The following is a 25,335-nucleotide window of genomic DNA, read 5'->3' as shown; positions in this document are numbered from 1 at the left end:
TGCTCATTGGACGGGTGTCAGGTGGAATTTTCCTGCTGTTTTTATGTTGCTTCTCTTTTGATCACCAGGGAGGTTGAACGGTGCTCTCAGTGCTTTTTAATGTCGTGTATTTTCTTTTGATCACCAGGGAGGTTGAACGGTGCTCTCAGTGCTTTTTAATGTCGTGTATTTTCTTGTTTGTGAACCAGCTGCTCCTGTCTGTGTCAGAATTTGTCTACTGAGGCAGAGGTTCTCAAACTTGAGTGGGCATCAGAATCCCCTGGAGGGAGGGCTTGTTGAAACATGGGTGGCTGTTTCTGATTCAGCAGGTCTGGGGGGGTGGGGCCTGAGAATGTGCGCTTCTAACAAGCTCCCAGGTGATGCTGCAGCATGGTCAGGGGCCACCCTTGGGAAACCACTGTACTGAGGTGTTTTGTGGGAGCTCTGCATTTCACAAAGTGGCTCTCAACCTGGTTGCACATTAGAATCACCCGGGAGCTTGCCAAAATGCAGATGTTCAGGCGCTACCCTAGACCAAGTGAATCAGATTGAAACTTGGACATTAGTATCTTTAAAAGTTTCCCATGTAATTTCATCATTTCTGTAGGAAAGGGCCACAGCTGGGAAGGTGAAGGAAAGAAAATGCTTCCTACTTTTTTTTGAAATAGATTGTAGTATGTTTGCGTTTTGTATTTTCAAAACTAAATTAAAATAACCTAAACCTAGATCCCGGAGATTGTCTCCTCTGTCTTTTCCTCAGCGTTTTATAGTTTTATGTTCAACATTTAAGTCCGCGACAAATTTAGAGTTAATTTTTGTACAAGAGTGTGTGGTTTAGGTTAAGGGTTTTGTTTGTTTATTTGCCTACAGATGTCCCATCACACGACCACCATGTGTTGAATGCAGAGGCTACCTTTCCTCCATTGAATTACTTTTGCACCTACCCAGAATCAGTTGGGTATGTGTGTATAGATCTATTTCTGGGTTCTCTGTTCTCTTTCATTGATCTATGTGTCTATTCCTCTACCAATACCACACACCCTTGATTACTGTGGCTTTATAATAAGTCTTGAAATTGAGTGGGCTGATTCCTCCCACTTTATTCTTCTCTTTCAAAATTGTTTTACCTATTCTAGTTCCTTTCCCTTCCCATATAAAGTTTAGAATAATCTTGTCTATGTCTACAAAAATCTTGCTGGGAGTTTGATAGAAATTGGGTTAAACCTGTATAGCAATTTGGAAAGAATTAACATCCTCACTATATTGAACCTGCCAATCTATGAACATGGTATGTCTCTTTAGATTTTTTATTTCTCCCTAAATATTTTGTAGTTTTCAGCATACAAGTCCCGTACATGTTTTGCTGATTTACACGTAAATGTTTCACCTTTTTGTGAACAACTGTAAATGATACTGTTTTTATAACTTTGATGTCCATCTGTTCATAGTATATAGAAATACAATAATTTTTATACATGGACAATCATGTCCTCTGCAAATATATCCTCTTTTCTAGTCTGTATGCCTTTCATTTCCTTTTGTTGTTGTTGTTGTTGCTGTTGTTGTTTTTTGCCTTACTTCATTGTCTAGACCTTACAGCACTGTGTTGAATAAGAGTAGTGAGAGTAGACACTTTGTCTTCTTCCCAGGCTTAAGGAGAAACATTCAGTCTTTCACCATTAGGTATGTTAGCTACAGGGTGTTTTTTGTAGATGTTCTTTATCAAGTTGAGAAAGTGATTCTTTATTCCTATTTTTCTGTGAGTTTTTAACATGAATGGGCATTGAATTTTGTCAATGCTATTTCCGCATCAATTTATATGATCATGCGAATTTTCTTCTTTAGCCTATTAATATGGTGGATTCCATTCATTGATTTTTCAAATATTGAATCAGCCTCGTATCCCCAGGTTATGGCGTACAATTCCTCCTGTATTTAGCTGAATTCTACTTGCTAATATTTCATTATTGATTTTTATGTCTATATTCACAGGGACATTGATCTATAGTTTTCTTTTTTGTACTGTCTTTGTCTGGTTTTGATGTCATGGTCATACTCGTGTCATACAGTGAATTGAGAAGTGTTTTCCTGCTTCTTGTATTTTCTGATGGAGAATGTACAGAGATAGTGTTAATTCTTCTTTAAACACTTGGTAGAATTCCAGTGAAACCATCTGGGTCTGGAGACTTCTTTTTTTGGGCGTTTTCAAATTACAAATTCAATTTCCTTAACAGTTGTAGGCATATTCAAATTTTCTAGCGCATATTAAGTGAGTCTTTGCGTTTTTCGAGGAATTGGTCCATTTTATCTAAGTTGTCAAAAAATGTGTTCTCAACAGCTTTTTAAAATTCACTCTCCTCCATTAGTTCCTCTCACATTGAAATAAGATGCTGATTCCCCCCACGCCTTCCCCACACTCATTCAGGTCACAGAGCTGATAAATGACAGAAAACGGTATTCTGTATCTCAACCCAGAGCCCGCATTCTGGACCCTCAGGCAGAGCCCGGGATGGGGCAGGCTCCATGTAAATCCAGTGTTTCAGGGAACCAGCTGGCCTTGGGCATCTCTAAAGTGTCCTGCAGCCCAGGGCTGGAGACCCTCTCAGTCACCTAAACCTCCCTGGAGGAAGGGAGGTGGGAGCCCCCTTCCTCGAGATCAGATTTGGGAAGAAACTCTGGGGAGCCTGGGCACCACGAGGTGGCGCTCCGAACACACAGTTACCTGCAGCGGCCAGTGGTGGCTCTCAGAGGCTCAGTTGGGCAAGCCCGGCCTGGGGGGGCATTTTGTTCTTTCTGGGAGATGAACTCTAGAGCCTGGAGCCTGCAAGGGCCCCAGGAGCCCTGGGCTGGTGGGGTTTGCCAACCCTTTCTCAGACTTCCCTGCGGACAGAGGCGCGAAGGCTTGAGAGGGTGGTGCTGGGGGGCGGCTGTGAGGTACAGAAGCACCAAAGAGCAGCTGGAGAGACTACGTCCACACTGAGACAAGGCCGGCCACCCAGAGCCTCTGTCTGCTTAGGAAGCGGTGGTAACCCAGAGCTGGGCCCGGCGCAGGGTGCTGAAGAATCCACCTCGTGCCCTTCCGGGCCTGCCTCGACACCCTCCACCAGCTCCAGCCCCCTGCAGAGTCCCAGCGACCCCTCCCCCTCATCAAGCATACTCCAAAGCAAGAGTCCTCTGGAGTCAGCTGGAAGGTCCAAGGTAGGTCCCCCCCCCCCCCCCCCCCCGCCTCCTCGCCACAAACCACGTGCCTTGGGAGAGTCTTGCACAGCATCTTTGCTAGATTCTGGAGTGGGTCTAAAATCCCACCTGTCTGCTGTTGCCCCGGGCCAGTTCACCCCTCCTGAGGCAGCCTGGTTCCCCCGCTGCCAGGAGGTCACCCCACGGATGCCGCACTGAGCGCCGACGTCCCATAGGCACAGCCCATGATGGCCCAGAACTCCGGGGTTCAAGCCGTCCTCCTGCCTCAGCCCCCTCAGTAGCCGGGATGCCAGGCACCCACCACTGCACCTGGCTGGATTAAGACCAAGTCCTGAATCAACCCCTCCCAGGCTGTGCCACCTTGGCGAAGCTGCTCAACCGTCGCGAGCCTCAGGTTCGCGTCTGTCGCACGCGGATAATCGTGGCACTCCCCTCACAGTGCTGTGCGGCTTGAATCTGGGTAGATATGCGTGCGGCACAGAGTAAGCACTCGATGGTTGGGTGTTAGCGGCTATTTGTAGGGTCTCTCCTGTCGTTAGGTTCTGTGTCCTCCCCAGCCCTGCCTGAAGAGCAGCTACATTCGTTTCCTAGTACGGCTGTAACAAAGGCCCGTAAACTTAGTGCCTTCAACAGCGCAGAGTTGTTCGGTAACAGTTCCAGAGGCCAGAAGTCTATAATCGAGGGGTTGGTAGAGCTGCATTGTTTCTGGAGACTTCAGGGGGGAATATCTACTTCCTTGTTTGACCCAGCTTCCAGCCCACATTTCTTTTTCTTTTCTTTTTCATATTTACTTATTTTGCAGAGGGAGAGAGGGAGGAAGGGAGGGGGATTTCGAGTGGGGGAGGGGCAGAGAGAGAGGGGGACAGAGGATCCCAAAGCCGGCTCCGCACTGACAGCAGTGATGTGGGGCTCGAACTTACGAACCATGAGATCGTGACCCCAGCCCAAGTCACACCGAAGTCAGACGCTTAACCACTGAGCCACCCAGACGCCCCACCCCAGCCACCCACATTTCCTGACTCCCCTTTCTTCCTGCCCTTCCTCCTCCTCCTCCTCCTCCCCACCCCTCTTCTTTAATATGTTTGTGATTAATAATAATTCTTCCTGGGGTAAGAAGGAGAAGATTGGAAGTGGGAAAGCTAGCCCACAGTGAGACTTCAGGAATAAATTTTCGTCTAATAGAGTTCAGTAACTTCCCCAAGGGTCAGGCTTCTCTGCCACTCTGTCAGTCCTCAGTACGTATCGTTAGCCAGTGACGGCAACAATGAGGTGTCGGAAACCCGAGGAAGAGCACGGGACAGGAATGAAAATGGACATCATTTGAAGCCGTAGGTGTGTAAAAATGCCCTGTGCAAAAGATTTTCATCACAGCGTTGCCTGTAACATGGAACAGCCAGAAGAAACGGTGGGGTTTGGTTAAGTAAGCTGTGGTGTATCGGCGACGAGAAATGCCGTGCTGTTATTTAAAATCATACGGCGACTGTAAAACATGAGGAAAGTTTACAGAATAATATTAGGAGAAAAATTTATGCGTAAAATCATATATATGTGTATATATGCTGTGATTAAAATCATGTAAGGATTATGTGGGTGTGTAAGAATTAAAATTAGAAAGCCGTCATTAATGAATGGAGATAATTATTTTGTGAGACTGCTGGGGTTTTGAGCAGTTAAAAATACCCTTAAACTCTTCTACAGTGGACGCTATATTTTATCTCTTCAAAAGAACTCTTGCAGTAATTTCTGAACAGGTGAACCAGTTGGTTGCCATTTTCCAGGGACTGCGTGGCGAGCACATTACCCCACCTTCCCTGGTGGTCGCCCTGTGATCTTGAGGGTCCCAGCCTTCAGCCCACGGGGTGCGACAGCGCATTTCTATTTTTCACACGGCTGGGATAATGCTTCTGATGGAGGGTACAAAGCATGAACCAGCCTTTTCCACAGCCTCCCCCACATCTTTCACTCCATTTTAACAGCACTATAAAGTCAATATATTACCTTTAAAAAGCAGCTGAAAAAGAACCACTTTTTGAAAATACGTCGTAAGGGCATTTTTTAATGTTCTCCTACCGTGTCCTTTGACCCATCTTCTGCCCATTTTTTTTCCCTACCATCTGTTTTTTTTTAGAGCTGTGACCTACAAACTTCGGTTATATCAGAATCATGGGGAGGATCTAGTTCTTTTTTTTTTTTTTTTTTAATGTCTGTTTATTTAGGGAGAGAGACAGAGACAGAGAGAGCCAAGCAGGGGAGGAGCAGAGAGAGAAGGAGAGAGAGAATCCCAAGAGCCTCTGCACTGACAGTGAAGACACGGGGCTCGATCTCACGAACCTTGAGATCATGACCTGAGCCGAAATCGGGAGTCAGCCACTTAACGGACTGAGCCACCCAGGCGCCCCGGATCAAGTTCTTTAATAAAGATGCAGACTCTTGGGTCTCACTTCCAGAGTCTCTAGTCCAGTTCCCGAGTGGGGTCCTTTCTCTGCATTTTTACCACGCTCTCCAGGTGATTGATTGTACTGCATCCTGATTTGAGCAAAGAATCATGAGTTCTATTACCCGGGGCGGTGGGGTGGGGGTGGGGGGGGCTCTTGAAAGATGAGCAAAACCCAGAGGGGATAAAGAGAAGAGGCCATCAGAAGGGAATCAACCCTGGGCTTGCCGCTCTCTCATTCAACCGCCTGATCAAACACACGAATAAAAAATGACTTGACCTTTCCTTTCAGAACTCCTTGGAAGGGAACCTGCACATCCCAGGAGAAACTTTGGCAAAGACTGTGTGCACCTGATTTGGGTCAAAATGAAACAGCCAAGCTGAACACCGTGCCCTTGGGGAATGACAAATGGAATGTTCTCAGAAGCTGCATTTGAACAACTGATTGAGATCGTGACCGAGGTTAACAGTCCTTTGCAATTTGATAAAGGCATGGGTTTGCGTGATGCCGCCATTTTAGTAAGCTTCGTCTGCTCTGCTTAGAATGTATTATTATTAACACATTTCATTGATTCTAAGATGCAGTGCCCACCCCCTCCACACACGTTTTTAGCAGCTGCATAATCGGAATATGTCTTATTGTCTTTGACACAAGGTCGTGACATGGTTGTCATTGCCTGACACCTTCTTTCAGAAACCCAGTGCAGCAGCCTTGAGAGAAACGCTTCCTCCTCACGCCATCGATTGCCCGGAGCGCTGACTTTGTGTTGAAAACTATGAACATTGACAACATTGAGTTGAAAAATCACTGAGAAGATTTGGACTCTGGCAGCATTTTGCGAATAACTTAACCACTTGTTTCTGCTTTTTGCCTCTTTAGGCGCGCCCAAGGGTGACATGTGATAAATCCACGCAAGTCACTAAATAAATACTTTTGAGGGGCGCCTGGGTGGCTCAGTCGGTTAAGCGTCTGGCTTCGGCTCGGGTCATGATCTCACAGTCCGTGAGTTTGAGCCCCATGTCGGGCTCTGGGCTGACAGCTCAGAGCCTGGAGCCTGTTTCAGATTCTGTGTCTCCCTCTCTCTCTGACCCTCCCCTGTTCATGCTCTGTCTCTCTCTGTCTCAAAAATAAATAAACGTTAAAAAAAATTTTTTTTAAATAAATACTTTTGAGAAATCTCAAATAAACATTTTAAGAGATCCAAAAGCATTGCATCATAGTTAATTGGCAGCATTTTTTCCCCCTTTCTTCACAGTACGTACAATAATAGTGTACTTTTTATAAGTGATGGCATCTGGGACATGGTGGCTTGTAGAAAGAGCTCACCCACGTAGCTCCTCTTACGTGTCAGGCGTTAAGACTCCCGGCACATGAACTCATTCGAATCCTCATTCCTGTTAGGCCCGGTTTACAGATAAGGAAACTGAGGTGCTTAGGAGATATGGCAGCCAGAGACTGGTAGAGCTGGGTAGGATCCGGGGCAAGAGGTCAGCTCCAGGGTCCAAGAGGTCAGCTCAGACGCTGTACTGCAGGATCTCACGTAGAAGTGTGTAAGTTTGTAATGTGTCAAATACCTGCTGAAGGATTTTCAACCAGATTTGTATTCTAGCGAGCATAGTATCGATTAGGGGGGAGAGTGTGCCAACACAAGGTGCCAGCATGTTGCAAAGACAAGGTCAGTCCTGTGACAGGCAAAAGGGCAGCAAAAGTAGCCAGGATCAAGGTTACTTCTCACCTGAACTCCCCAGCAGGCATTGCCTCGTTGTACAGGGACACCTCACATCGGAAAGGTTCTCGGGGTTTCTCATTGTGTTCTATGGAGCATTGAAAAAAGCAGAAACAAAAGTTGTTTGGCTACTCATCGTTTTCCGTAGCTTTGGATTAAAATGGGTGTGAATTTTTTTAATGTTTATTTATCTGAGAGAGATATAGAGCAAGTGAGGGAGGGGCAGAAAGAGCGGGAGAAAGAGAATCCCAAGCAGGCACCGAGCCGTCAGCACAGAGCCCGATGTGGGGCTCGAACTCACCAACTATGAGATCATGACCTGAGCCTAAACCAAGAGCTGGACACTTAACCCACTGAGCCACCCAGGCGCCCCGAAATGGGTGTGAATTTAATGATGACTTTTGTACAGACATTGGCTGTCTTTGTCAGGGGAAGAGGCACTCCCAGTCCTGAAGGACTGAATTCAGGCTTAAACTATTATCCTTCAAGAAGGAGTAAATGGACCAATTAAGACAAAAGGTAAAAATGTGGATTCAGTGTTGACCTAATGGTAAAGGCTTGCTCCCAAGTTTACTTCATTTAGCAGATTTTCTTAAAAGCCTGAATTAGGGCACATTTTCTTTTCTTTTTACCACACATGACAGAATTGATATGATGACAATGAAACATGAGATATGAATGGAGTTGATTGTGGAGACTGAATCTTTGGAGGCTCGGTTCATTTAAAGATGCCAAAAGTTACGATCTTGGTAATAAAACAGGAACAAAAGAATCAGTCCTCTTTGTTCATGGAAAATGTCTTTGGAAAACTGTTTTTTTATCCCAAGGTAAAAACAGCCCCCAAAAGAGAGCAGGATCAAAGACCCAGAAAGCCCACCATCTGACCCAAGCTTCTTACTTGCTCGGCAAGAAGATGGTTATAGAGTCTCCCTGGACAGGAACTTCCAGGAGGAGCACGGGACTTCATCCCTGCCAGCACTTTCTTCTCTGACTTCCCCGCCATCTGCCTTCTGCACCCACACGTTTGGGAGCATCTGAATTCTCAAAATATCATGAGAAGAAATTGCCCAGGTCCTGAATGTGCTCTGCAGCATGAACTCTTGTCAATTCAGCCCAAATTTTCTGGATTTTACAGCTTTGGTACTTCAACATTGCATTCATTGCCTGAAAAAAAGGGTAGAAAATTTTAGGAACCTTTTATAAGTAATTTTAAGCATTATTTTTGTATTAAATCAAATGCAGCTGCATGATGGAGAAAAATGCGAAATCTGGGTGAATTTGAAAGAGGAAATTAAAAAGAGCAGATACAGTTCTGGCTTTCTGGTCAGCTTCAGACTAGACCCCCAAGCCCCCGGGGTTGAGCATTCATTTTCTTCTGCCCTGAGGGACACTGATGTGGAAAAGTTTGAGAAACTCTGCTTTACAAAGAGTCCCTTGAGCCTCATGGCCATTGGGCTTTAAGCAGAAAAATATACCCGGTTCCTTCTGTCCTGGGCTGCCTTCCATTGCTGTCCACCCATGACCATGGTCTGCCCATTGGTGGGCACTGGGAGTTGAGGGCTCCCTTGGCAGAATGTTCCCTGCAGTTTCATCCCAGGAGCCCGTGTTGTGTGGTTTTCAAAGCTAAATTAGAGATCACCCTTCAAGTTCTTTCTTCTGCTCCGTCCCATCTGGCTTTGGTGTCGTAAGGGGTTAGAGCTGTGATGGGCGCAGTCTGGGAGGCCAGCAAGAGCACCTGGAAAAACCAACAGAGCCCACACCTATTTGTATAGACAGGATGGAATCTTTGCAAATCTTTGAATAACATTTTCCCCGTTGTATTGGGCTTAATGAAGGGAACACATCTCCGTGTATTTTAATATTCATTCGTTCATTCAGTAAAACTTTTGAGCTGCCTTAGGCATGAGGAATACAGCCACAAAAAAAAAAAAAACAGATAAAAATCCCTGCCTTTATACAGCTTATGTGCCAAAGTGGGGAGAGAGATCATTTTAAAAATGATAAAAGTATCTAGAGTCATGGTGATCTATAAAGAAAAATGAGGGAAGAGGGATGGGAGCTTGTGTGTGTTAATGGGTACGTGGCAATAGTAAAGAGGATGATCAAATACCACTGAGCAGGTGACATTTGAGGGGCAAAACAACTGAAGCATTTGGATCTGTTGCTTTGAAGGGACAGCCTGTCATGTTGCCTGATGGGTCGGATACAGGGTCTGAGAGAAGGAGGGAAATCGAGGATGGTTCCAAAGTGCGATTGGCGGCTTACAACACGGCATCCGGTGACCCCCACCTCCTGATCCTCGTGTCCGTGTAGTTCCCCTTCTCTTGATTCGAGCTGGACCCTGTCACTTGTTTCTAATGAATAGAATATGGCAGAGTTGATGAGATGTCACTTCTGTGATTAGGTTACAGAAGGTTGACTTCCTCTATTAGCAGTTTCTGTCTGTTGTCTTCTGCGCGTGCACGCGTCAATGAAACAGAGTGCCTCGCTCTAGAGGTCCACATGGCAAGGACCTGGGGGTGGCCCCTGACCAACAGCCAGGAAGGAACTGGGGTCCTCAGCCCAACAACCCATGAAGAACCGAATTCTGGCAACAGCCATATGAGCTTGGAGGGGGTCCTTCCCTGGCTGAGCTTGGAGATGAGCTCACAGCACCTACTGACACCGATATCAGCCTATGAACCCAGCCGACAGCAAGGGCTCCTCCAAGCCCTGTCGAGACCCCTCAGCCACAGGGACTGGGTGATAATACAGCGTTTCAAGCTGTTAACTCTGGGGATAATTGGTTATGCAGTTACATACATAACTAATAAACACAAGGTTTTTGATTTGGGCAACTGGAAGAATAAAATTACCATTTAGCATATCATAAGATGAGCATAGATAGAAGGGCTTTCTGGTGGGAAGAGAGAAAATTTGGTCATGCATATGTACAATACACACACATTTCTGTTTCTGTTGATAACGTGGTGGTGAATTTTTCAAATGGTAGTTAGCTACCAATATATATGCTCTCAATGTTCTCTGATGAGCCACGTTAAAAAATGTTAATTAATGCATCTTCAAAAATCAGATTCTATAACAATTTTAGTCGCAATTATTTCTAGAAACTGAGAACATCAAATACAGTACCAACCCATTAATTCTGATGTCTCACTTTTAGAATTTATTGAATTTTTTTTTTACAGTTTGCACAAAAACCGGGATAAAATTTATCTTTATATATCTATGAGGAGAAGAGTTACCGGAGCAAATTGACATACCAGTGATTTAAAAGCAAGAATGTTTAGTTTTTAAATTTTTTTAACGTTTTTATTTATTTTTGAGACAGAGAGAGACAGAGCATGAACAGGGAAGGGTCAGAGAGAGAGGGAGACACAGAATCTGAAACAGGCTCCGGGCTCTGAGCTGTCAGCACAGAGCCCGACGCAGGGCTTGAACTCACGGACTGCGAGATCATGACCTGAGCCGAAGTCGGCCGCTTAACCGACTGAGCCACCCAGGCGCCCCAAGAATGTTTAGTTTTTAGCATTTAAGAAGGATTTATTTACACGCTCACAAAGTCACTCACTGTAAGAAGTTTGCTCGACCTACTGAGGCTTTGAGTTAAGATAGCCTCCATGGAGACCAAAATTAAAGTATGAAGCCAAGAGAAACCGAAATTGGCAGACAGTGGTGATTGGTTGGATGTAAAGTCAGGAAGAAGGGACCACGCAGACACTGTATGATGCTCATTCTCTCCCTCATCTTTCTCGCCCAAAGAGCACTTCCATTTCCTCATTTGTAAAATGGAAAATGCTTTGTCTCAGTGTTGCCAAAGTAGGAATTCTTACCTCGACGTGGCAGAGACAATGCCAGATCTTCACTGGACCTGTTTTCCCTTCCTTTTGGGCCCATGAGCAAACTGCACGTCCCAGCATCCCCTGCTTTGAGGTGCGGTCACATGGGCCATATGGGCCACACGTGATGCTGTTTCTTCCTTCACCTGCCCTCTGGATGCAGAGAACCCCGGAAAGGCCTTGAGGCTCCAGAGGAGAGTGGAAGGGGCCTGGGCCTCTGAGTGACTTTGTGGAGAATCCCCAATCCCCAGTCGCTTACATTGGACTATAACACGAGCAAACAACAAAACAAAGCACGCAAAAAAATCACCTGTGACCATGTTGTTTCTGCAGCGGCTGCCATTCTTTACCCTGACTCGCATCCACAGCATTTCCCCACGTCTGATACACAAGACGTCTTAGGTGGTGTCCAGCTTTAAATTTTGATTTGTCGCTCATTTGTTTAGAGGTATTAGGAAGAAATACACATATACGTAAAACGAGCTCATCAGCCTTATGATCGCAGAGAGGTTATTGCCTGAGACGAGGGCCGGTTTAATTTGTTAAAGAAAAATGTCGAGTTGATAACACAACAGGTGTTAGGTGGCAATGGCCAAAACTGTCCCCGTGACACGCCCGCTCATGCTGCCTGATTTCGAGAGGTTGTTGGGCCGAAATGACGTGATGTGTGGAAAGTATCTCTCCCCGGCACGGAGGAAGGATGTGATACGGGGGAGCTCTTATCTTGTTAGCGGTCAAACCTGCGTTACGGGATTTATGTCACTGCATTGTATGTTCGCTGTGTGGTCGTCACCATCACTAACTCTGAGCTCTTCGAGGATGGAGATCTGTTTTTTTCCACTCAGAGCCTCTCGCAGTAGTTCAGCGCCTGGCACCTCATGGAAAACCAATAAATGGAGGCTGAGTGTTGATAACCTGGGGGCATGACCCCTTTTCCATCGTCGCTTAGGATTACAAGTTTGAATGTACCCACCCCTTGCAGACGAGACCTGTGTCTGACCCAGGGTTGGGTCCCACCACCCAGCACAGTACCTGGCACATAGTTAGAGCTCAAGAACTATTTGTCCGGGTGCCTGGGCGGCTGAGTCGGTTAAGCATCCAACTTCGGCTCAGGTCATGATCTCACGGTTCGTGGGGTTCAAGCCTCATGTCGGGCTCTGTGACGACAGCTCAGAGCCTGGAGCCTGCTTGGGATTCTGGGTCTGCTTCTCTCTCTGTCTCCCCCCACCCTCGCACTCTGTCTGTCTCCGTCTCTCAAAAATAAATAAATGTTAAAAAATGATTACAAAAGGAAATATTTGTTGGGGAGGAACATAGTGATTTTTTAAGTGTTTATTTATTTTTGAGAAGGTGGGGAGAGGCAGAGAGACAGAGGGAGACAGAGGATCCAAAGCAGGCTCTGTGCTGACAGTGGAGAGCTGGATGTGGGGGCCCGAACTCCACAAACCGAGAGATCATGACCTGAGCCAAAGTCGGACGCTTAACCGACTGAGCCACCCCGGTGCCCCAGGAACATGTTGATTTTAGTCACTCTCATAGACTCCTACAATGAGCCCAGAGAACAATACGTCTCAGCTAAAGATAAGGAAAGGAAAGTCTGGAGAAGCAGAGTGACCCAAAAAGACCACAGAGGTACAGGAATGTGCAGTGGGGCCTTTGAAAGTCACATGGGATGTGGAACAATTCTTCATTGTGCGACACTGTCCTAAGCGTTGCAGGCCATCTAGTATCTCTGCTTAATGCCCATTCATGTCCATGGTGGCCCTGGTCATTGTGATCATCAAATATGTTCTGACGGATCTCCAAGACCCCCCATGGGGAACAGTGCCCCTACTGGTCCAACCCCCGCTCCCAAATGGATTGGAAACTAAGACACAGGGAGGGAGAGAGAGGCTTGCCAAAATACCAGAGCCAGGATTTGGGCACAAATCTCTGACATTGCACTAATAATCTTCTTCCAGTCACTGGTGCTATGACTGATTCAGATCAAAAAGTGAGCTCCAGGAGGGAGCAGGGCTTTGGGGTTGGTCAAAGTGGTGCTGAGGTTTCTCTCACTAGCCAATGAGGAGTGGGTCCCCTGGGACTCCCCGTATCCTGACCCCTGTCCCTTCTACCTTCCCCCAGCAGCTCAGTCTCGTCTGGGGAGGAGAACAGCATGTGCAGTGGGGAGAGTGGCAGAGAGAAATCTGCCCCCCCCCCCCCCGAGGAAAAGCTGGCTCTCCCTCCTAATAAAATGGAGATGAGTGTGTGTATTTTAAAGCAAATAAATGTTTCAGAACCCGAGAAGGGAGATGTTAATGGCTCCATTCGAATTCCGTGGAATTTATTTGCCGTTGGGGCAGACTTTCTGAGAAGCGTGGTTCAATCAAGGTTAGACATGAAAGGGAGCTCTTGTGGGCTGAGTGGACACAAAGTCAATCCGCGAGCCTTTCACCTCCCGCGCATTTCTTAATTAGATCTCCGAACCTACAGCTGCCCCTGGCTGGCACACACAGACACGTTAGCTTTTTCTTGAGCTTTCTGGCTTTTTCCATGTTGGAAAGACGATCTTTTCAAATTCGTTTTCACCATCAGCACCCGGACGACCAGTGAGACACTAGGCACCCAGGCTGCCCTTGTGTGTTTGCAGCCTCCTCATTGAAGGAGTGCCCATCATCCAGCAGTGAGAAGTTTGGCTTGGCCTTTCCAAGTGATTATTTTATTTAAAAAAAAAATTTTTTTAACGTTTATTTATTTTTGAGACAGAGAGAGACAGAGCATGAATGGGGGAGGGGCAGAGAGAGGGAGACACAGAATCGGAAGCAGGCTCCAGGCTCTGAGCCATCAGCACAGAGCCCGATGCGGGGCTCGAACTCTCGGACCGTCAGATCGTGACCTGAGCCGAAGTCGGACGCTTAACCGACTGAGCCACACAAGCGCCTCTCCAAGTGATTATTTTAAACAATGTATGGTGTTTACAAAAGTGCGACTGGCAATAGAGATTCATAATGAATGGCTCCGGCAATAATTACTTATTTTCTATATTTATCGAAAATGACTATGTACAGTATTGCTGTTTTCCCTGAGGAGAAAAATGCGGAAATTATCACCACTCTTTATCAGCTCTCCTAGTTTAGTGACTAGCATTTCCCGTTTTTTAATTACTAGAGCAAAGAGAGGATGTTTCCCCTTACTAGCTGGCTCTAGTGTCGTTACGACTGCATTCGCACATTAATATCAGTAACTTAGTGTGCAGAGAACAAACAGGAGGTAGGTTTTTGGCCTTCGTGTGGGACCGCTCAGCTGTTAGCCTATGACACAACACAACTTGGGGTCGAAACAGTTTGTCCCCAGATGCCTCAAATGATGTGGAGTTGGATGGGAACCACCTCTCTTAACAAAGGAGATGTCTACCAACAGCACATGTTCATTTATGTTCAGTGAGATACTGGTAAATGTTTAAAAACCAGCTTTCAAGGTGTAAAAATCCCCGGGGTATCGTACTGGCCGATTTCTGCAGAGTAAATACTCCCATCCTGGCAGATTAAAAAAAAAAATTTTTTTTAAACATTTTTATTTCCGAGAGACGGAAGGAGACAGAGCATGAGCGGGGGAGGGGCAGAGAGAGAGGGAGACACAGAATCCGAAGCAGGCTCCGGGCTCCGAGCCGTCAGCACGGAGCCCGACGCGGGGCTCAGATCCACGAACTGTGAGATCGTGACCTGAGCCAAAGTCGGACGCTTAAGCGAGTGAGCCATCCAGGCGCCCCCGATCCTGGCAGGTTTTAAGATTTCTCTGCACATGCATTTGGGAAGAGATGTGTGCAGTCGCCCCTGGCGAGCTGCTTTGAGCTGGCTTTGGCACACCACTGCGTATAGATTATATCTGACATTTGTTTATTGAGAGCGTACTATGTGCCAGGCACTGTCCTAAGCTGAAGTGACAGCAGCGAACCAAACAGACAAAGCCCCTGCCCTGATAGAGTGCAGATTGAGTAGGAGAGACAGACAGTAGACAAACGAGCTAACCAGCCGAGCAGGTAACGTGCTGTCAGGAGGGAGGAGTGAAAATGAAGCAGAGTGAGAGGGGGGGTTGAGACAGGTGGGGCTTTTGCACGCAGCAGACGGCATGGCCTAAGAGGTGTCGAGAACACAGACTTAGTCAAGTGAAGGAGTGAGTCCATGAGGATGCCTGGGAAAAGAACATTCTAGGGAAAGGGGAAAACGAGCAAAAAGTCAACGAGGTGGCAGGCGGGAGGTGGCTTGGATGTCTGGGGGTTGCATTTAGTCTCTTTCTGAAGGTCTTGAGAGCTGGGAGGCCTGGGGTTGCCTTCTTTCTAGGACGCAGATGTATTTCTGGCCGTGGTCGATGGAAGCAAAATCGCCCTAAAGTAAAGCAAGGATGGAGACTGGGAGTGACCCACGATTCTCTCTCCCTCCCATCTGAGTGCAAAGGCTTTGTGGTGGGACGTATGCTATCCTAGCTTTTACTCTCGTGTCTGCCACGCCTCCGGCTCCCCCAGTGTCCTCATACAGATCGAGTCCCGATCTCCTCATTCCTCTCTCATCCAAGCTTATGCCCCAGCCTAGAATGGCATTCCACAGGGGAAGGGTTGGTTCACTGCTGGTTTCCTATCTCCCAGAACAGTGCTGCCCCCCCCAACTCCCGCCCCTTCCCCTGTTCTCCCCATCAACATTCAGTAAATATTGAATAAATTAACACAAGAAGGTGCCAGCATCTGATTAGTTCATTAGGCTTTCCAGTGAGGTCTTGCCTGAGCTGTTAACCCACACCTTCAACGTTTCCTATCCCTCTGCCTGCCAATTTCATCCACCCCTCAGCGCCTACACAATTACCAGAGAAGAGGCACTCATCAACATGCATTGAATGATTGCAAGCATGGATATTATTTTACTCTAAATGACTAATTTTTATTCTAAATTTCTTCTATTCCTCTTTCATATAATGGATAGGACATCCTATTGATTTAAAAAAAAAACTGTGTGTGCAGGGAGGTAAAATTGTCTATGAATTTCACTGCAGCACAGTGAAGGAAGCATTAACATCTTTTGTTCTATAAAGGGGCTGCTGGGCTGACGGGTGTGAGAAGTATTGGGGTAGACAGAATGACATCGGGCCCTGGGGGGGGTCACCTTGAGCATCTCTGATGCTACGAGACAACCCTGGGCAGACCAAGGGCGGCCCTGGGGACCTTGGGATACTGCTGGTGTCTTCAATGACACACACATCTGGGGAAAAGGCAGGCCTTCCTTCCCGGGCACCTGCCGTGAACACGAGCTGGAATTAGGAGAGAGGGCTGTTTCATTTCCACTGCTCTCAGAACCTCTTCAGGAATGCAGAGAGTGGGGGCTTGAAGTGAGCATCTCACTTCATGACGCGTTTGATGTTTAACGCACGGAGAAAGTACAAAGTCAGAGAGGTGACCCAAGAAGTGAGAGTCTTTTCCTTGTGGGAGCAAAGTCTTGCTGGGTTTAAACACGGATCAGTCTGCCTCTACACTAATAATGAGATTGGGAAATATATTGACGTTGCAGGTGTTTTAAGTGCAAAGATAAAACAGGCGTTTCTTTTTATCTGTTCATCAGTGACTCGACAAGGCTCCCGGCTCAAGAGATTTGGTTTTATTTATGTATTTATATATGTATGTATGTATTTTTTGTTCCATGCAGACTTCTAAGGTAAAGAAATTCTTGGCAACACCTAATCTCTAAAAATAGGTAACTGGCAGCTCGGTGTTGGAAAGTGACATTAAGGGCTGTGACAGTGGGGATTGTTGGCTCTGTCCCCTATACCCTACAGTTGAGGTTGGAATGGTCATCTCTGTGTTAGAGACAAGGAAACCGGGCTCTGGGAGGTGCATGAATTCACCTAGCTCAGCCTTCTGGTAAGAGGGTCCCTGGGCTCAAACACGGGCTTTCTCGCTCCGAGACTGCTAAAAATTTGATGAGGAGTTAACAATAGAAGGCAGGAACCACACCGTAGAAGTCAGGGTTCTCCGGAGAAACAGAACCAACAGGATGTGTGTACATATATACCTAGAGAGAGAGATTTTATGCTAAGGAATTGGCTCATAGGATTATGGCGGCCTGGCAAGTCCGAACTCTGCAGTGTGGGCTGGCGAGCAGGAAGCATGGGGAAGAGCTGCAGGTCAGCTCCAAAGGCAGTCTGCTGGCAGCATCCCGTCTTGCTTGGGGGAGGTTAGTCTTCTAGTAAGGCCTTCAACTGATTAGGCGAGGCCCATCCTCATTATAAAGGGTAATCTGCTTTACTCAAAGTCCACTCTTCTAAAAAACACCTTCACAGAAACATCCAGAGTGTTTGACCATAACATCTGGGCACTGTGGCTCAGCCACAGTGACACAGTAAAGGAACCATTACACATATATTCATTTTTAAATACATTTCTTTTTTTTTTTAAGTTTAGTTATTTATTTTGAGAGAGAGAGAGAGAGAGAGAGTGTGTGTGTGTGTGTGTGTGTGTGTGTGTAAGGAGGGAAGGGGCAGAGAGAGAGGAAGAGAGAATCCTAAGCAGGCTCCGCACTGACAGCATGGAGCCCGACACGGGGCTCAATCCCACAAACCATGAGATGATGACCTGAGCTGAAATCAAGTCGGACGCTTAACTGACTGAGCCACCCAGGTGTCCCAGATACATTTCTCAATGATAGCAAATACAGTACATATTCAATATAGAAATTTCAAAATGGAAAAAAAATATAAAAAAGGAAAAAATATTCAATCCACTAGGGCCCATTGGGATGGATATTGCCTAACACCTTAATTCTAGGCATATGGACATTATGAGAAATGTGTTTTCATCCCCCCATGTGATAGATGTCATTTCACAGTAATGTTTTACATCCAATTCTTTTCATTTAGTAAGACTCCATGAATTTTTTCCCCAGCTTCATAAATATTCTTCCATATCCTGATTTTTTATATAAATTTTTTAAATTTTATTTATTTTGAAAGAGAGACAGAGAGCACGAGTGTGTGGGAGGGGCAGAGAGAGAGGGAGAGAGAATCTTAAGCAGGCTCCACACTGCCGGTGCAGAGCCCCATGTGGGGCCCGGACCCATGAGATCATGACCTGAGCTGAAATCAAGAGCGAGACGCTCAACCGATTGAGCCACCCAGGTGCCCCCATATCCTGATTTTTAATGATGCCACAGCAGGTCTGCCTCATGATGGCTACAATGAATGGCTTCCCCTTCTGCTCAACGGCCTTTCTCCTTTGTTTCTGATAATAGTATTTGGTTCAGGTGGTGCTAAGTCTTATCTCTTGTCCCAATGTAAAGGCATAAACCAAAGTTGCAAATATCAAGAAAGAGGGTTTACTTTTCTCCAGGTTCCTTTATAGGTACTTTATAGGTCTAGGGCTATTGGAGGCCATTTTTATCAATTCTTAGACTTGATCCTAAGAATGAAGCCAGTATAGAGGAAAGCAAAGTAGAAAAATGAAGAAAAACAGACTTCTGATTACATTCTTTGAACACCCGGATCCAACCATGCCTGAAGCTACTCTCCTATACTTTTCAGCTATGGAAGATAATAAATCCCTCTTCTTTTGCTTAAGCCAGTGGAGTTTGATTCTGTCACTTTCCCCTAAAAGAGTTCCATCCGATATGGCATCATTCTAACTGACATGCACTCAGTACATGAGTATATTTTTTGTTTTTTGTTTTTGTTTTTGTTTTGATAATTTACCCATGGTGGGCAAGATGTTGTGAGGGGATTTGGAGATTGCAAGATGACTAAGGTGTACTTCCTGATCTCGGGAAACCTGTGATCCTCTGATCCAATAATTGCGGCCAAGTGCATTTTAGACATCTACAAGGACGTAAATTCCAACAGCTTATGGGGATCAGGACAGGCTTCCAGAGGAATAAGCACTTGACGCTGACCTTGAAGGAGAGGATGATAGGATTTCAAATTCCTAAATCTAAAAGGGTCTAAAAGAACCTAGGTGGCTTGGTCCCGAAGCACAGCTTTAATGAATGGTCTGGGGAGCTTGTTAAAATGCTATTTTTGACTCAGTAAGCCTAGGGTGGAGCATTTCTGCATTTCTGATGGGTTCCCACATGTAGTGGCCCTGCTGGTCCACAGGCCACACCAGGAGTAGGGAAGGTCTGGTCCTTGGCCCGCCCCTCCAGCCTCACCCCACACCAGGCCTCCACCTGACCCAGGACCCACCTTGGAAAGCTTCCTTGTGTCCTGGGAACACACACAGCTCTGGCCTGGCTCCAGGCCTGCGGCCCACTGGACCCTCTGCCTGACTGCTCCTTTCCGAACTCCCACACACAGGGCTTCTCTCGACTCTCCGCCTAGCGGCCCACACCTCAAACGGGCCATCGGCCACTGGGGCCCTTACTGTTTCACGTGCCACGTTCCAGCCCTTGCTATTTCCGAGCTTTTTTCATGTCCCAGTGGAGGCATAAAATGGTACTTACAGGGCAGGGCTCCCTGGACTATATGAATAAGCAAAAAGTTGAGGGGCTTCACATCTCATCTATGTGTAATATGTTCCCGGCACAGGGCCAGGGAGTTCGGCCCACCTGCGCGAACCTGTTCTACCTCCTTTGTACCAATTACCAACATCTGCAATTATCGTGTGGATTGATTCGCTCACCACCTTCTTTTTCCAGCAGAAGGTTAAGCCGGAAAGTCAGAGCCCCATTCGTCTGGCTCATTGCTCCCTCCTCCGTGGTTTCTGGCACCTGATGGGCGTTCAGCACATATTCCCCTGATGAAATGAATGAAGGCATGGTTGGGGAATGGAGGGAGACGGGTAGCAGGAAGGACATTTCTGGCAAAGGGAAGATCGTGAGTAATAGTGAGGAATAGAATGAGTCACCCAGTTGAGCTGGAACCAGAGTGGAGTATGTGTAGGAGGTGACAGATGGCAAGGAAGGGTGGGAACATTCTGTAGAGGGCACCTGTGAGTGCCGGTGCTTAATCTGCTGGGTGATGGGGTGCTGTGATCAGATACGGTCGGAGCTCAGCTTGAAGAGCGTGGACCTGGCTGTGGGGAGGGGGAAGGGGAGAGGGTGGGCTGGGACGGGGACACCAGTAGCTGCCAGAGTCCCGACTCTGTGAGGACAGTTCAGGTGAATGTGGGTGTGGAGGCAGGGAGGGGGGCAGGCAGGTGAGGGCTGGGAGGTGGGGAGGATGACGGGAGTCACAAGACATGGGGATTGAGCGGGGATCAGGGACCAGGGGTGTGGACCTGACGAGGGTGCTGCTCTGACCAGAAAAAGGAGATTACAGGGAGGAGCAGGTTCTGAGGGGAAACCTGAGTGAAAATAGAAAGGTTCCTCTGTTCGCTGATTCTAGCTTGAGAACTGATAGTTATGTAACCCGAAGTCCCAAATTTAACGAGAGTGTCAGCCTGTGACACTGAGGGCTATAGCAGGGGACGCGTTTCCCGCCCCCCCCCCCCCCCCCCCCCGGCTCTGAGCATCAGTTCCTCCGCTCTGGAATGAGGGTGGTAAGCGCACCTTGTTAGAACGGTTGTGAGGTTCCGAGACAGGTGAGGGGTTCATGGCGGGTTGCAGTGTGGTGTAGACACAGAGGAGGTCGTGCTGCACCAGCCGGAATCCCTGCGGGACGGAAGCATTTTCGTCCCCAGTTGCTGGATGTGTTGGTAGCTGACAGGTGACAGCTGAGTCCTGTCTCACCCAAGGACACACCTCCTTCCCCAGGGTCAGCTACACCCAGAGACCAGTAGATGTGGGGATCCAAAGGCTCAGCTCCCTACCGAGTTGGGACAGGGGTGAAGCACCAGGCTCCAGCTCCAGAGCCCCCCGTGGGATGGGCTGAGGCCCTTGTTGTGACTGCACTGCGGGCCACCCCTCGCTCCGTCCAGCCCTGCTTCTTTCGCTGTGTGGACAGAGCAGGCTTTGCTCCAAAGTGCGCTCCCCGATAGACTTCCCGCATGCAGGTGTCTCCCTCGGAGTCTGCTTCCCGGGGAACCCAACCTGTGACGCATCACCTTGACAGAACGGTTTTAAGCCACCAGAATATCAGGTGTGGCTTGTTGGCCACAAACTTAGACACTATACTGCAAATTTTCAGTCTAGAAGCTGAGAAGCAAAGCAGTGTTCCGGAGGCCCGGCAGCTGGGTCAAGAGGCTTCTCAGCCACGTCAGAAATTCTCTTTTTGTGCTGTGGACCTCTTCTTAGAGTAGTGTTTGTAGATGCATAATAAAATACATAGGATTGCAAAGGAAACGAATTCTACTGAAACATAGTTATCAAACTATTATGAAAACAGACTTATGACGTATTAATACATGACATAGGAATTATTCTGATACGGTAATACAGTTAATGAAAGACCTGTCAGTAGGTCTAATAATCTAGAAGAAGAATCTAGAGGAAGAATCTAATAATCCAGAAGAAGCGATCCGTGTTGCTATTTCGAGATACGTAAAGCATCTATAATGTGATATGAAAATAACTGACTTCATTTAATGGCAAAGAGACAGGGTTTATAAATACCAAGGTCAATGAAAATAAAGATGTAAGCTTTCCCCACCCAAAGCCGTGGACCTCCCCCCAAATCCCATGCACGCACTCACTGAGGGTTTGTGACCCATAGGTTAAAAAAGAAAGTCTTGGTGTTATCGTATCTGCTGTTACCTTAACATACTTAGTTCTAGATGGTGTGATATAAAGTGTGTGTGTTAGGGACCCTCTAAGCCAGTAGGGAATCCACACGCCAGGGATGGTTATGATTAGATCACAAGGGTCACACTTCAAGGCACCTGCTGCAAGCTCGTCTGTTCGCCTTATCGCTGGTCAACACCAGGTGTCTCACTAATTAGCATAGAGAGTAGCAAAAGCGGGTTTTTATTGGTGAAATCGTGGCTAACGACCTCACGGATGTCAGAAATGGGCTCTCGTTAGTAAAATTAGTGGTATTCAAGTTTAGGGGAGTGGGTGAAATGTTTTTGAGACATTCTCCATGCTTGGATGACTGGGCTTAAGAATATCAACAAGGCTTCCCCTGCGCCCTTAGGGATGGTGCCTGTGTCCGGCCATGGCATTGGAGGCTATCCGGTTGCCCAATATGAACCATAGGGATAACAGGATCCTGCCTCTAAAATTTGTTTGTCTAATCCTCAAGAACACGTTCCCTGTAATGTGTGAGCAGATCAGCTAAAAAGTTGGAAAGCTGGAACTTTACCAAGTTCATGCTGTATAAACTGTTTGTGAACTGCACGCTCATGCACTAAATTAAAAATCTGTGAGGTGTGGTGAATTTAGTCGGAGGTTTGCTTTCAGTATAACCGGCAGCGAGGTTGCAGAGAAGTTAGCTAACCCTTGCTCACTTCAGACCTTCTGGAAAATTCTCCTATCTGTCAAAAGTAACCCAAGAGATTGTGCGTGACCATACTGGCTTAGGTCAGTTGGCGAGAATGACAGTTCAACCTTCAAGAGTTCTGTCGGTGTAAAATCACCTCCCCCACCACCATTACTCTGCAAGAGACGGGGTTTGAGGGCCGGAAGAGGAAGACTTATTGTCAAGGGCCTCAGAGAGAGGAGGGTGGAGCTTTGGGTTAATTAGTTAATGAGTGTTTAGATAATTAGCCTGGAGGGAATGAGAGGTCAGAGCTTTACCCAAATGGCCCCAGAGAGAGGGTCTGTTTGGCTTGGCTGCTTCCCTAGCAGCTAATGTGGACAATCCTTGCTTTGTTGGGATGATTCCAGCCTTAACAAACAGCCAGCAGGGCTCCCCTAAATGCTCCTCCAGAGAGAAATGAATCTGGAGGAGGGAGGGGCAGGGGGAGCTAAATGTGAGGGGCGCTGTGTCTGCTGTCCATGATGTATTGGGCTTTATCAGAAACCAAGAAAAAGCTCTTTGAGTCTCTTACTCGGAAACAATGTAGCCTATTACCAGGAATGGATCATAGTCCAAAGTAATCCTTTCTTTTGACCAGTAATCCCTTTATATGAAATCAAGTACCCATCACAAGACTGGGGTGAAAGAGAATACTCTTTTAATAATATGCTGACATGTCCATCCTTCAGGTTATGGGAGAGGAGGAGGAGGAGAGAGAGGAGCAGGAACCCAGCCCACGTCACCCCTGTAAGCACTTCACCCATTCAAAAACATAAATTGAAGGCCAGCTGTTCATCTGTTCACTCATTCACTCACTCATTCATTCAGCACACAAATTTGACCACCTACTAGACTCCAGTCACTGTGCTAGGCATTGGGACATAGTAGGAACAGAAGCAAAAAAAAATTTTTTCTAAGTTTAGTTATTTATTTTGAGAGAGACAGAGACAGCACAAGTAGGGGACTGACAGAGAGAGAGGGAGAGAGAGAGAGAGAGAGAGGGAATCCCCAGCAGGCTTCATGATGGCAGCGAGGACCCCGACACAGGGCTTGAACCCATGAACTGTGAGCTCATGACCTGAGCTGAAACCAAGAGTCTGACACTCAACTAACTGAGCCACCCAGGTGCCCCTAGTATGTAGTTCTAACTGTAATATTTGTTGAGGAGGAAAATGGAGGATAGCATGAGAATATAAAATGGGAGGAAGGGTGGCATCTAATCTAGCTTGGGAGATCTAGGAGGAACTCCAGGAGGAGGTGACATTTGAACTAAGGCCTAAAGATTCAATCAAACATTAGGAATGGTGCCTAGCAGGTAAAGTGTGTGTGTGTGTGTATGTGTGTGTGTCTGTGTAGATCATTCTTTGTAGGGCTCACACAATAACTTTACGATGGAAAGGAGCCTAGCTAAGTTCAAGAAATAGAGGGCACTGTCACTAGGGTGGGCATAAAGGTGGGGTGCTAGGAGAAGAGATAGGGATTATGCTGAGAATACTGATATGAATCAGACATGATTGTCTGTGGGGCTTACCATCAAGTGGGAGAGATCACCATGTGACTGGGTAAATGACAGCAAAATAGAGATCTCTACAAGAGGGCTAGAAGACTTCAGAGAACGGAGTGGCTGGGAGTGCCTGGAGGAGTCAGGGAAGGTCAGCAAGAGGAGGTGATGTTTGATCTGGGTCTCAACGATGGCCTAGGAGTTTGTTAAGCCAAAAGAAAGGCCGTTGGAAAAGTATATGTAAAGGCCAGGTAAGTGGTCAGAGTGACTGCAGCATGGCATATGTTACGGGAAATGTCAGGAAATGACCCAAGACCGATACGAGCTGAGGGCCAAAGACGTTTATTTTGTCTTTTGATATCAGCTCAAATGTGCGTTTTCCCCGTATAATACACATATTCGGTTACAATTTTCTGATTTTGAACACTGTAAAATTATCGCCATCGTCCTTGTTTTCCGGGCTCGTAAGAGGATTCAATTCTGTTTCTCGGTTAGGTAGAATATTTTCAACAGCCCCAAAATGAAGGCTTCTGCAAATATCTTTAAAGTAGTTATATTCTTGCAAATGTATTCTACGCTACCCAGCTCTCAAGTCTGTGATATTTACATAACTCAGATGTCTGAGCAGGGGGCCCTGACACTGATTAAGCTTTGAGGAATTTACATTTTTCTATCTGGAGACTAACTGAGTCACAGAGATGATTCTCATATCCTTAAAAATCCTGTTTTTGCATATATATGCCACCTTGCCTGGATCTGTCGGGGGCTTGTCATTACTTGGAATATTCACTATTCCCACTCATTTTCCAATCTGTCAGCAACATACCTGGTCTGTCACTTTCCATCAATAGAATCATGTATTTGTTCCGGTTAAATGTTGATACTTCAATTAGACCAGTTATCAGCTGTGCAGTAGTGTGCTCATTAATGGGGAGGGGGAGCCCCGATTGGTAGTATTTGCCAATTACTGTGGTCTTAATATTCCCGCCACACTAATTTCAAGCCACCGATGTTTAACAACCGGCTCACAAAATTCCTGAATATCTAACCATCAGCACCCCAGTGGAGCTGTATGACCTTTGTCAATTTACTGAACAGCTTCAGGCTTGTTTCCTCGTCTGGAAAATGCGGATAAGAACAGTAGCTACTTCCCGAATGCGTGTGAATATTAAGTAAGTTGATCCATTGACAGCACAAGCCGGAGTGCCTGCATACACGAGAGTATGCAGTCGGTAAATATTTGTTGCATTTGCTGTTACGGTTTACAAACACCTAATTGTTATTTAATGAATTAAGCCCCAGACAACCCTCTCC

At 46.7% G+C, this 25,335-nt stretch overlaps 1 long non-coding RNA gene across 1 annotated transcript; it reads left to right on the top strand.

The window, feature by feature from the left end:
• The first annotated feature begins 140 nt into the window (after positions 1-140).
• LOC128775022 (uncharacterized) lies at positions 141-6,117 on the top strand. Its single transcript, XR_008419593.1, has 2 exons — positions 141-3,177; positions 5,904-6,117. It is a non-coding gene; the product is annotated as an uncharacterized LOC128775022 (long non-coding RNA).
• Positions 6,118-25,335: the final 19,218 nt, after the last annotated feature.

This window comes from Panthera pardus, unplaced genomic scaffold (genome assembly GCF_024362965.1).
Source record: "Panthera pardus isolate Hobbes unplaced genomic scaffold, ASM2436296v1 HiC_scaffold_6, whole genome shotgun sequence".
Taxonomy (NCBI): Eukaryota; Metazoa; Chordata; class Mammalia; order Carnivora; family Felidae; genus Panthera; species Panthera pardus.
Note: the sequence above shows the minus strand (reverse complement) of the source record. Positions and strands in the feature narration are given on the sequence as shown.